This window comes from Eublepharis macularius, chromosome 12, assembly GCF_028583425.1.
Source record: "Eublepharis macularius isolate TG4126 chromosome 12, MPM_Emac_v1.0, whole genome shotgun sequence".
NCBI lineage: Eukaryota > Metazoa > Chordata > Lepidosauria > Squamata > Eublepharidae > Eublepharis > Eublepharis macularius.
This window is the reverse complement of record NC_072801.1, coordinates 67,607,649-67,621,416: the sequence shown is the minus strand read 5'-3', so window position 1 is coordinate 67,621,416 and position 13,768 is coordinate 67,607,649. Positions and strand designations below refer to the sequence as shown.

Sequence of the window (13,768 nt, the reverse complement as noted above, 5' to 3'; positions counted from 1 at the left end):
ATCTTACACTACTGAGGTATGAAGACGTGGGCTCTTCCTAAAAGGAAAGGAAGTCTGGAATGTGACTCCCAGAAGGCTCGATTTCCTAAGGTGGCATCTAACAAGATTGGTATGAATTTTTCATGACTTTCTTCTTCCCATTAACAACATTATTTGATACAAGTAAACTAATATTGGGGTTTATTTTAGTTTGTACCGTATAAACAGTGGATGTGCAGAAGGGAAAACCAATCTCTAGCAGATCACTTATTCTTTGCTGGATGAGGAGATTTTTGCAAATAATTCTAGACTAATTTGCACCAGGAAATGGATCCAGGTAGATCCAGGAAAGCACTTCTCACACTTCCATTCAGGGCAGTGTATTTCACACAACCAAATTATGCCAGGAACTGTTCAGAAAAATTGAATATGTATTACTGCTTTATAAATTTAAAACGTTAGTGGGCTGTTGAGGTAATAAAAAAATTACTGAACTCAGTCCAGCCCTTCTATAAGCTTGTGATGAAGACTCTTATTTTTTGTAAGGATCAGTTTTCCTCCAGTTCTGGCTTCCTTCCACAAATTAGCACTGACCTAGTTTTTAATTTCTTTCAAGTCCGCTCCTTCCTTTGGTATTAGTGAAATCATGGCTTCTTTCCAAGTCTCTGGTAAGGATTCTGTATCCCATATTTTTTCCATCAAGCACTTGAATGGGGCTATTAGGGTCTCTTCAAAACATTGGTAGAATTCAGCTGGAATGCCATCTGGTCCTGGAGATTTCCCCTTATTTTGTCTTTTAATTGCCTGTGCTGTTTTGCTCATTTAAAATTTTTCTCTGTTCTTCCTTAAATTTCTTCAGTCCCATGTTCTTTAAATATGCTTCTTGTTGCTCTGGATGGACAGTCATTTTCCCGTAAAGCTTCTTATAAAAGAATTCTACCACCTTCTTTATTTCCTCCTGGAGTATTTTCTCTTCTCCTTTTCCATCCCTTAATGATATCATTTGTCTTTTACAGTTTTCTCTTCTTAATTTGTAAGCTAGCCTCCTTGTGGGTTCATTTGCATTTTCAAAGTAATCTAATTTTGCAAATTTAATTTTTTTCTCCATCTCCTCCGTCAATATCAAGTTAAGTTTATGTTGCAGTATCTTTATCTTCAGTTTTACTGTATCTTTTCCAGAGGTGTCTTTTAGGTTATCTTCCTCTTCTTTTAAATTCCTTTCCAATTTCTGGTAGTCTTTGTTTCTCTTTCTTTTTCTGTGCTGCGTATCTGATTGCCGAGTCCTCTAAAAAAAGCTTGACTTACATCCCACACTATATCCACAGTTGTTTCATTTTTTAGATTTTGTTTAAAACACTATTCCATTTCTTTGGAAACCGTTTCTTTAAATTTTCTGTCCTTTAATAGGCCTATATTCAGCCTCCACCTAAATTGTCTTCTTTTTTCTTTTATCCTTATTGTCAGAGGGTTGTGATCTCCAATCACTTGCAGTAAAGTATCTATTTCTTCCATGTCCGCCACTGCTGATGTGGAGGCCCAGCACATATCTATTCGTGACCAAGATTTGTGTCTATCAGATTAGAAGGTATAATCGGTTGAATTCGGGTTTCGTATTCTCCATAAATCCACAAGGGCCATTTCCTCTGCAAATTCAAAAAATTCCTTGAGGAAGGTTTCCCCGCCCCCCTTTTTCCTGTTCTTCACCTGTTTCCTATGCAAACTTTTGTCTACCACCACATTAAAGTCTCCCATTATATATATGTCATTGTAATTCAAGTGGGATATACGCTCTGAGAGTTTTGGGTAGAATTTTTCTTTTTGTTCATTTGGGGCATAAATGTTCACAACTAAAGTTTTTCTTTGGCCTTTCTGGAATTCAGTCATTAAGATTCTTCCTTGGTAACAAGCATAAATTAGTTTTGGATTCAATCTTTCCTGTATATATGTTACTAATCCTCTTTTCTTTACTTGTTCTGCCGCGATAAATGGGGATCCCAAATTCTTGCAGTTCAGCAACCTTCTTTCTTTATCCTTAATATGCCTTTCTTGAAGACATATTATCTCTACCTTAATTTTTTTCAAATATGCAAATGTTCTTCTTCTTTTTTGAGGGGAGTTCCATCCATTAACATTCATTGAAAATATTTCTAGAGAGTTTTTGGGCATTCTTTCTTGTCTCTCTTACTACTTGGTTTGTTTTCCTCCTTGCTTTACTTTCTAGTCTTCACACCACCCCTTGCTTCATCTTTTTTTTCCGATTCTGACAATGAGCTTGCATCTTCTCCTCCTTTATTCTCCTCCAATTTCTGGTTCTGCAACAAGTTCTTTTGGATGAATGATTGAGCTTTATGTATCGAGTTAATATTGAATCTTTGACCTTTAAAGTTGAAAAGTAGTCCCTCTGGTATCAGCCATCTGTATTGTATACCATTTGTGCATAACAGGTCTGTCAAAAATCCATATTCCCGTCTCTTAATCCGTACCTCCCATGGGATGTCTCTTAGAACTGTTATCTCTTCATCTTGGTACTTCAGTGGAGTTTCTCGTGTTGCTTTAAGGATTTCATCTCTAATTCTGCACCTAACAAATCTTACGTGAATTTCCCTTGGCTTTTTGTTCTTCCTTGCAAAGGATGAGTTTACTCTGTAGGCCACGTCTATCTCTGTTTCCATTTCTTCTGACTGTGTATTTAGTGCCACTGCCAACATTCCCGCTGCCAACTCTAAAGTGTTTTCTCCTTTTCCCTTAACATTCTGCAATTGCAACAACGTTGCCGACTTCTCCATCTGAAGAGCTATCAATTTAGCTTCCATCGTCATTTGACTTTTTGTTATTCCCACTACCTTATCTTTTGTTTGTTGATTCTTCTCTTCTATATTTTGAACTTTACTAGTTAGTTCAGCTGCCTCTTTTTTAGCTTCTCTCATCTCAGTCTGGAACCCCTCAAATTTCTCATTCATGGTCTTTATTTGGTCCAATATTTGGGCCATACATACTTCAGTTGTCTGAACTGATGTTTGTGAGAATAATAATAATAATAATAATAATAATAATAATAATAATAATTATTATTATTATATTTTTTCCTTCTGGATATGTGCATGTATTTTTTTTCTTTCTCTCTCTTTGTTTTTCAATTTTTAACTATTGCTGGTCATTACATTGTTAACATCTGATTGGATTATAAAGCTGAGAAAATTTGGGACTGGATTAAACTCTTCAGTGAATTCTAAAGTGATTAACCCCCCCCTTCCCCCCCCTTCTCTTTCTTTCTCTTTTTTCTCATTTTGGCTGGTATGTGTGCTTTGAGCTTTCAAAATGGAATGCAGCCTGATTTAAACTGCGTAGTGATTTTTTTGTTGGCTACAGCTTCAAAGAAGGGAAGACCTTTATGGTAACAACTTCTGGGACATAATTGGGTGGATGAGTCCATGTTGGTTGTCTCTTTTAGAATGATACCTAAACACTGGCTGGGTGTTTAGATTTGATGTGAATATTTGGGAACATTGTGGTCTGTGAAATAATATTTTCTTTGCTCTTTAAGCTAGTAGAAACAGAGGAATGGAATAACTTCTGCGACTGAGTTGAGGGAAGATAGTAAAATAAAGAAGGGGATCTTCTAATTAAAGATGATGCCAGCTAAGGAAAAGAAAAAGACCATTTCAATTCACTCCTTTCCTCATTTAATCTACTTAAATAGAGATAGTAATCAGTTAGTTTCCTCCACTCAGGTCATCAAACACCAAATTTTCTGTGGAATCACAGAATTACTGAGCTGGAAGGGGTCATAAAGACCTTCTAGTCCAACCCCCTGCCCCAAGCAGGATGAGCCTAAAGCATCTCTGACAAATATTCATCCAGCCTCTTCTTGAAAACTGCCAGTGAAGGGGAGCTTCGGGTCCTATCCTCTGCTGCCAACTGGAATGGCTCCTTGCCCTCCTCCACTCGGCCGTGGAGAGTGCAGCCAAGTCACAGCTGACTTATGCTGACCTGTGCTAGGTTTTTCAAGGCAAGAGACTAACAGAGGTGGTTTGCCACTGCCTACCTCTGGGGCGGGGAGGGGGTTACACAGGGGTCAGCATCAGGAGTGTGATGATGTCACTTCTGGGGAACACCTGGAAGCAATGGCAAAAGTTCTAGAAATCATCAGAATCTCCATGATAATCATGCTCACAACAGCAGTGAGGTTTTTAAAAAAAATCTCCACCCTCACTTGAAGTGGTGGTGGGCCACAGAAGCTCAGAATGGGGCTGCCCCAAATGGGGGCTTGGCAGCCCTAGTATACATGACCTGGGGTGCCGCAACAGTTATTGCAGCATTCTAGGTCATGCGCACATTCCCCAAGCATTAGTTGTTTGTGGGTACGTATAGTCTCCCAGCAAATGCAATATCTCTCTCCCCAAGTGTCCATTAAGCATATCATGTGGTGTAAACAGAGATACTTTCATCATCCATAAGAAGCCATCATATCCATTTATTTTACCCTTTTGTATAGGGTGGGGAAGGGAAGGCAGCATGATATAACCCAGTCTTGTCAGATCTCAGATGCTAAAGCCAAACCAACAAGGGAACCACCCGGATAGTAATTGCAAACCAAACAGGTCTGGGAATACACAATAAGCCAACAATTCCGTTTGGAAATTATGGAGGTATGGTTGGCAGCAGCAGCAGCAGCAAATAGGAAGAGCGGTTCTATTTCTTCCTTTCTGCCATGGCCTTGGACCGGTACTTGGCTATCTGCCACCCCCTTCACTACCCACAACTCATGACTCAAGAGTCCTGCTACAACCTTGTCATTGCTAGTTGGATCTGCGGTTTTATGGGATACGTCATCCCAGTGATTATGATGTCCAAGATGTCTTTCTGCGGCCCCAACATCATCGATCATTTTTTGTGTGATCCAGGTCCTATTCTGTCCCTGGCCTGTCCCCCATTAGGAATGGCCCCCATTGTTTTCCAAATTAGTGCAAATGTTCTTATTATGAGCAATGTGGTTTGCCATTTGTGTTACTAAATACGGATCAGAAACATGGTTGAATCGGATTTCAAACCACAGTGAGGTGGGAGACCTGGAGAAGGATCCTTCTTAACATTTTAGGACAGGCAGACAATGCTTAATTCTGCTATTATCTGGTTCCAGATGGAGCTGGCCAATGGGAGCGCAGTTCAAGAATTCACTTTGCTGGAGTTTGGAGTCGGACAACAAGAACGGTTCCTGCTCCTCATTTTCTTTACCATTCTCTACATGCTCACATTGGCCGAGAACTGCATCATCATTGCATTGGTGGGACTAGACACCCACTTGGCCCGGCTTCCCATGTACATCCTGCTGAGCAACTTCTCCTGGCTGGAGATCTGTTACGTGAGCACCACGGTGCCCCGGATGCTGTTTGACCTGGCTTCCGCTCAAGGGATCATCTCATTCAGGGACTGCTTCCTTCAATTCTACCTCTTATTCTCTTTTGGCACCACTGAAGGCTGCTTCCTCTCAGCCATGGCCTTGGATCGGTACTTGGCCATCTGCCACCCACGACGCTACTCACAAACCATGTCTGTAAATTTTTGCTATGTTCTGGTGGCTGCTTGTTGGGTCCTTGGTTTCATGGCCTTTGTTGTCCCAGTGGTCATGATGTCCAAGCTGTCCTTCTGTGGCTCCAACACCATTGATCATTTACTGTGTGATACTGGGCCTATCCTGTTCCTGGCTTGTCCACCATTGGGCATTGCTCCTCTTTTCTTTCAGTTTCAGTGAATATTTTCCTTTTAGGTAATATTTTCTTTGTTATGCTATTTTATAGTATTGTAATTCTTACCCTGATGAAACCCTCTTTCAAAGGCAGTCGAAGAAAAGCTTTCTCTACCATTTCTTTCCATCTAGTAGTGGTAACTCTTTTCTATGGCTCTGTTGCAGCAATGTATGTAATTCCAGATGGAGAATATCAGTCAGAAGTCGCAAAGGCTGTAACACTCTTCTACACTTCCATTACACCCTTTTTGAACCCCATGATTTATTGCCTGAGGAACGATCAGGTAAAGGAGGCACTAGGCAGGTTGCAAAGAAGAAAAGTGAGATTTCTGGGAATAACTGTATAAAAAAAATTATGCAGTCACCTGTAATGAAAGTAGTAAAAGTAACCTTAATTAGTGCCAACTGTTCGCCAACAGGGCTGGATCAGCCCGCTGTTGGGTGCAGGATCCCTCCAGGGCACCTGGTGCCACCCCTGGCAGCTCCTCCTGCCTGTGGCTGCCTGATCTGTCCCCAAGGAGGCCAGAATGGGCCACTGCTGGTCGCAGGCACCAGCCATAGCACCTGCCCCCCCATCAGAGTGCTGGGGAGAAGCCAATGCCTGGCCCACCTGCCCTGCACTTTCTAGAGCCTGTTGTATTTTTTCCCACAACAGGCTTTGTTACGATTGTTCAATAAAAATAGATGCATACGTCAGTGCTGTTTGTTTATATTCTCTGGTTGTGGATAACTGCAATGCCTGTGTAGACAGATAAATAGAAAGATGTGTGGATATTTTTGTAGGGGATTAGTGACAAACTGCCCTCTTCACTCTCTCCAAGTCTAAATGCTCATGGAGTCTGTCTCCTCTCTCTTTCTTTTTGTTGTAGAAATGGATCTTATGGGGTTTTTTTTTATTGAATTTGAGGTCCCAAAAATCTGCTTTCAGGCTGTGAGAAAAGGTGGGAGTGGGACATAAAAAAGGAGCTAAATAAGTAAATAAAATACAGGCAGCCATTCCAGTTAAAAATGGCATGGCAGGAGCAGCTGATTTAGGAGGAAACAACTCTAAAGAGGCATTGGGAAAATGTATGGAAGAAAGGAAAGGAAGTTATTTTTCACGAGTGTCCCCCCCCCCTTACCAACATACACATAAGATTGCAAATGTACTGTGGAAAGTGAACTTCATAAAAACTCCATTTAGCACTCAGGGGCATAAAAATGGCCCAGGAGCAAGACAAGCCATTTGGCTAGTGCGATGCTGGCAACATCCCAGAGGCCACTCAGCTCAGGTGACTCTTGGCCACCAATGAGTCTCTAGGTCCGAAGCCCACCTGAACATTCCCACTAAGTATCTGCTCTTGACAACACTGATTCTCATTAAGATTCCTGGTCTTAATCTGAACTGATAGACACTCGGTTTATTGTTACCACTCCAGCTTATCACAGAGATGTAGAGATAGAACATCCCCTAGTATTGCTGATACAACATGGCAAATAAAACCAATGGGCTGGACTGAATCAGCATTTCTGCTAGCGAAAAAGGGAGGCCCATCCAAAAAGGGCATGCTAGCAATCATGGGAATGGCATGAACAAAACCCGTGTGGGGTGGATGCTTTAATGAAGAGGGGACTGACAGAGACTAAGCAGAAAGATGGCTGGATCCAACCCAATCTGTGGTTTGGGGAAGGTGGTGTAGCATTGCAGGCTCAGCTGCCAACCCACATGTGTAGTTTATGTGTGAACAGTCCCTGCCAATTTACCAACTCTATGCATAGGCTTATCTGTATTGCTGACAACTTTATATACACAAAAACTGAGCTTAGGAACTGTACACATTAGGGTTCCCCAACCAAATCTGGCCACCAGTAGAAGGAGGGATGGGACATGAGGTAGAAGGCTGGTTGGGTGGTGGAATCACAGAATCACTGAGCTGGAAGGCCATTCAGACCTTCTAGTTCAACCCCCTGTCCCTTGCAGGAGGAACCTAAAGGATCTCTGTCAAATATTCATCCCCCCTCTTCCTGAAAACTACCAGTGAAGGGGAACTTCGGGTCCTATCCTTTGCTGCCAACTGGAACAGCTCCTTGCCCTCCTCTACTTGGCTGTGGAGAGTGCGGCCGAGCCTCAGTTGACTTATGCTGACCTGTGCTAGGTTTTTCAAGGCAAGAGACTAACAGAGGTGGTTTGCCACTGCCTACCTCTGGGGCGGGGAGGGGGTTACACAGGGGTCAGCATCAGGAGTGTGATGATGTCACTTCTGGGGAACACCTGGAAGCAATGGCAAAAGTTCTAGAAATCATCAGAATCTCCATGATAATCATGCTCACAACAGCAGTGAGGTTTTTTAAAAAAATCTCCACCATCACTTGAAGTGGTGGTGGGCCACAGAAGCTCAGAATGGGGCTGCCCCAAATGGGGGCTTGGCAGCCCTAGTATACATGACCTGGGGTGCCGCAACAGTTATTGCAGCATTCTAGGTCATGTGCCGATTCCCCAAGCATTAATTGTTTGTGGGTACGTATAGTCTCTTCGGAATGTCTGCTGAATGCATCTAGGCAGACCAGCAAGTGCAATATCTCTCTCCCCAAGTGTCCATTAAGCATATCATGTGGTGTAAACAGAGATACTTTCATCATCCATAAGAAGCCATCATATCCATTTATTTTACCCATTTGTATAGGGTGGGGAAGGGAAGGCAGCATGATATAACCCAGTCTTGTCAGATCTCAGATGCTAAAGCCAAACCAACAAGGGAACCACCCGGATAGTAATTGCAAACCAAACAGGTCTGGGAATACACAATAAGCCAACAATTCCGTTTGGAAATTATGGAGGTATGGTTGGCAGCAGCAGCAGCAGCAAATAGGAAGAGCGGTTCTATTTCTCTCTTTCGGCTTCATCCTAGTCACCAGCATTGTCATTGGCCGGCGACAATTCAGGGATTCCCCTCCGCCCTCTTCCCTTCAGGAGTCCAGTTAGAATTGTGCCCGGAGGAAGTGTGATACGAAACGGGAATTGTATAATATGCCCGCATAATCCCGTCGGCACGTTTTGAATTTTCCAGATCTGGACTGGAGTCACCCCCCTTTTGACATCGTGACTTCTTGGAGACCTATCAATGAGCAACTTGCTCTATTCAGGACATTGTTCTTACCATAACGACTTGGACACAAGACAAAGAAATTTGACTGTATTTATTGTATTCTATACATATATATATTTATTTGCACTTTACACACTTGCACTTTTGTATGTATAAATAATTTCCAAACGGAATTGTTGGCTTATTGTGTATTCCCGGACCTGTTTGGTTTGCAATTACTATCCGGGTGGTTCCCTTGTTGGTCTGGCTTTGGACTTTATAGTAGGGAAGTATGTCGGAATTGGCAGAATGTTTCACCTACTCGGCGGAGGAAAGGGACTCCATTTTGGCTATGAATAAATCCCTGTTTGGCAGTGAAACCCCTATACCGATGGAGGATTGGACCACCCTTGAGTAGCTAGAAATGAAAAAATGCCGCATGCTGCTTAATGCAGCATCTCTGACAGATTATTCGATTAATAAATTCATTCCGAGAGGCTTACGCATGCATAAGCCCCCAGGAATGTTCAAGGACAATGAATAATTTACACAACGCTGGGCAGCTATACTGAATAAGTGCTCTTTCGACCTAATGTTATTGTTGATTAGAACGTCTAACTCAGAAGCAGACAAAATTACGGTAGAAATCACCAGGATGGAGGACCAGCTCAAAGCTAAGGTGACGCTGGAGGAGTTTGAGGCTCATAGGGCTGAACTCGACCGCACTATTGCGGAGAGCAAGGAGAAGCTGAAAGAACTAAAACTGAGAAAGTTTGAGAGGGACAGGAAGGATTACACCTCCGGGAGAATCTATACATGGAAGGAAGACTTCAATGCTAGACCTCGCAAGAGAGTCTCCTGGGCATGAAATCTCCAAACAGGTTCAGATTTTGAAACAACAGAACCCTCGGAAACAGATACTTCTGGTGACGAGGGCACCAGCACCAAAAGTCTGCGCAATCGCAATGTTTCTTACTCATTTAGGGGCACCCGGAATTTTTTAGGGAAGGGTCCACCACGTCCCAAGAAATCATACAAACCGAGGACTTAGTTTTTAACTTGTCCTCAAGGCAACTTACTGAGGTTGAGAGAAGGGTATTAAATAGGGGTTTTGGCTTTGTGCCTACACCCAGTTATAAACCTTTCAACATGAGACTGGATATTTATAAATTGTTTAGGCTTATAAAATTAAAGATTTTTTTTGGAAATTCTACCAATTTGACACCAGATACTAGTATCAGACCAAGATCTACTTTTTGCCCTTCTATTTCGGACTCTTCCATAGATTGTTTCGAGAGAGTTGTTCTCAGGGATATTGAGAATCTAGAAAGCCAGCGGAGATCTCACAGATATAATTTAGATCGTGGTGAATGGGAAGCTTTAAATTCTTTGAAGAATGACCCCAATATCGTCATTAAGTTGGCTGATAAGGGCAGGGGCATAGTTGTCCAGGATACTGACCATTATCGGCAGGAAGCGATTAGATAACTCTCGGTTACCTCCAACTACATGGTAATCGGGAGGGATCCGCTGCCCCAGATACAAAAAATAATTAGGATAGTGTTGAATGAGGGCCTGACACATAATGAAATTGATGGAAAGACTTATGATGGGCTGCAAAACAGGAGCCCTCGGAACCCCCTTGTTTTATCTCCTTCCGAAAATACACAAAGGGGGTATACCACCACCTGGAAGGCCAATCATCTCTGGCAGTAATTCAGTACTTGAACCTCTCTCGATATACTTGGATCGTTTTTTACAGCCGCTGGTGGGTCAGACGGAGGCATATCTATGTGATACCATGCAACTTATTGCTTCTGTGGAACAGTTACAGCTCCCCAATTCGGCTTATTTAATGACACTCGATGTTGTATCCTTATACACATCTATCCCCCATGAAGGGGGCAGGACAGTGGTGGAAACAGCTTTATTGACAAGAACATCACAGAGCCCGTCTACCCCTTTTCTACTTAACATCTTAGATGTGATTTTGGAACGTAACTATTTCAAGTTTGATGGGATTTTTTACTACCAAACTAAAGGGGTAGCTATGGGGTGTGCTGCTGCCCCTTCCATCGCCAACCTTTTTATGGCCCAATTAGAAAGGGATTTCATTTTAAATGGTGAGAATAGTCCTTACAGGGATTCCATCTTATATTATTGGCGGTATGTAGATGATGTCATAGCCCTGATTACTACTCAGGTGGTGGCGGAACAATTTGGCCACTGGATCAACACCATTAGCCACGATATAAAATTTACCTGGCAAGGGAGCACGGAATGCATTAACTATTTGGATGTCACCATTTTTAAGCTAAATGATAGGAAATTGGGGGTATGACCCTTTAAGAAGACTACGGATAGGTGCTCTTATCTCCATTTTTCCTCCTTCCACCCGCAGCGGCTGAAATATAATATTCCAGTAGGACAGTTTTTGCACCTCAAACATAATTCTTCATATATTGGTGATTTTAGTTCTAATTGCACTCGGATGGAAAGGGCATTTCTTAGTAGAGGCTATCCCCCGTCGTCTATCATTTCGGCAAGAAATAGGCACTCCCGGTGCGTGCGCGTGCGCGCGCTTACCCGGGTGCCTGGCTTTGCCCTCATGCACGGAGGGAGAGCGGCTGGCTTTCCCGGGCATCCGGGAGCCTGACGTGGGCGGGGCTTTAGAGCCATTATTGGCTCTGCCCGCCTTCCCCCTCCGTGCAGTTGCGGGCTGGCTCGTGAGGGGAGAGGACGTGCGGCCGCGTCTGTTGCTGGCGCTTGGGCCGCACGCCGAGACGCTCTTGGGCCAACGAGGCTTTGGGGCGGTTTGCCCTCCCGGTTCTGGGGACGGCTGTCGGCCGCGAATTCAGGCTTGCCGCTTGGGCGTTCGTCGCTCCAGCCCCCTCCCCCCTCCTTTTTCCTACCTGGGCACTGGGTTCTGGGTGGGTTGGAGGCGGCGGGGTGGTTGTGCGCCCCCCCTTGCCCGGTTCCGTTTTTTCGGCGTTTCGTCGCCGTTCGCCCCTCGGGGCCTGTCTCTGGGGTCCGTTAGGGAAGGGCCGGTCCCGTCGCCCATCTTGCCGGGCCGCTGCAGCTGGGCGGCGGCGCCTCGCCCTATAGGGTAGCCGCCCTCTGTGGGGTCTTGTGGGCACCCCCCCTCTTGCCACCCCCCCTTATTTCCCTCTGGTGGCTGTAGGGTGGCCTTTGCCTTTTTCCTCTCTCAAAAAAACAAAACAAAACCACTACATAAAATAAAAGAGAGAGGGAAGGGGACAGAGAGAGGGGGAGAGAGTGTGGGGGAAAGACTGGGTTAGGAAGAGGCTCACATTGGCTGTTCTAGTCACGTCTGCTGGGAGTTTTCGGCCGTGACCTTAGGGCACGATCTGCATTACTGGCCCGGGTATTATTGGTACTTTGAGTGGGGGCCTAGTGCCAGGTGTGTTGGTGGGCAATTGCCCCCCCCCGATTGTCATCATGCCTCCAAAAAAAGGGGTAGGCAACAGCAAAGGCAAGCAGCCTGCTAAGCGCCCCAGAGTGAGTGGGCCTCCCCCTGCGTCGTCCTCTGATGAGGAGGATTCAGGGTTGCTCCGGCAGGAGATTTTGGCCAAGTTAGCCTTATTGGAACGGGCCAAGGGGGTTTCTCCCGGTCAGGTAGTTCCCAACAGGGCCGGTAGGGCTTCTAAGAAGGTTTCCCGGGCCACTTTTCAGCGTGACGTCCTCACGCGTCTTTCTGTTCTGGAAAGTTCTACAGATGGTGAGATGAGCGGCGCGGATGTGCTTCAGGAGGACCTGGACCGAGTGGGACCTTCGGCACAGTCAGAGGATGACACAGCCGAGGTGTCGGAGGTTCCTCATGTAGCGGTGGCCGTGGAACAGGTGGAGCCCGAGGGTAAGTCCGCTTTGCCACAGACATCTCAGACATGGCCCTGGGGGCCTATAGGGACATCATGTGGTCCCACCAGCTGGGGATCTCAGTTGCCACATTCTTCTTATTCTAATCATCCGGCTTGGCCAGGAATTCCTGGGCAGCTGCAACCTTTTGGTGTTGGGCCATGGCAGCCTTGGGGTCACGCGCCTGTCCCGGCTCAACAGGGACTGGGGGGACTTGGTCCAGCCCCTGTTACGCCTGTTTCTGTACCCACAGCGCCTGCTTCTTCAGCCGCTGTGGGGGGTGGCTTGCAACCATTTGGGCAACCGGCGGCCTTATGGCCCCCCTATCTAGGGGGTCCTTATTATCAGCCCACTGCCTTGGGGTTGTTGCCCTACCGGGCCATGCCGTTTGGGGACGCGGCCCTCCCATTGGGAGACCACCTGACCCCTGCCACCAGGGACAAGATACTGCGTGGTGAGTTCGTCAACGTCTTTACTCTTCTTTTCCGGGAATTGGAAAAGAAGGATAAGGAGGACATGGATGAACGCGATAAGGAGAGGATGAAGAGGCGTAAGGTGGACCGATCTTGGTCCAATTGGCTGCCGGGTATGTTGATCTACGCCGGGGTTATTGCCCATGCGCAGCCTCACAGGGCTGCCCCCCTGTTTCAATATATTGACATAATATACAGGGGATATACGGATTTCGTTGGTGCTGCTTAGATGCAGTACGACGAAGAGTTCCGTATGCGTGCAGTCTCTGACCCTACCTTGCCGTGGGACCGCATACATCAGCAGCTTTGGCTGCAGTTGATGGCCCTGGCCAAGCCCAATTTGGGCGATAGAGCCGATAGTGGGCATTTGTTGCATAGGCCTGCCTCCACCTCTGGTACCCGTGCCTCAGCGGGGCAGTCGGTTCAGCCCCGGCTGCTTTGTTGGGACTTTGCCTATCAGGGCGTGTGTTCCAGAAAAGGGTGCGGGTTTAAGCATGAGTGCCCACGATGCAGGGGCCCCCATTCATTTCCGGCCTGCCCCCACCCCAAGCCTCGGGGTGGCGGGTACAGGCGCCCAGGTGGCGGCTCCGGACAAGTTGCTCCTGACAAAGGGTCCTTCTCCCATAAAA

The 13,768-nt window shown here is 45.5% G+C and overlaps 1 pseudogene; it reads left to right on the top strand.

Annotated features, from left to right (window-relative positions):
* Window positions 1-5,119: 5,119 nt before the first annotated feature.
* On the top strand, window positions 5,120-6,072 carry LOC129339600 (olfactory receptor 11G2-like; annotated as a pseudogene).
* Window positions 6,073-13,768: the final 7,696 nt, after the last annotated feature.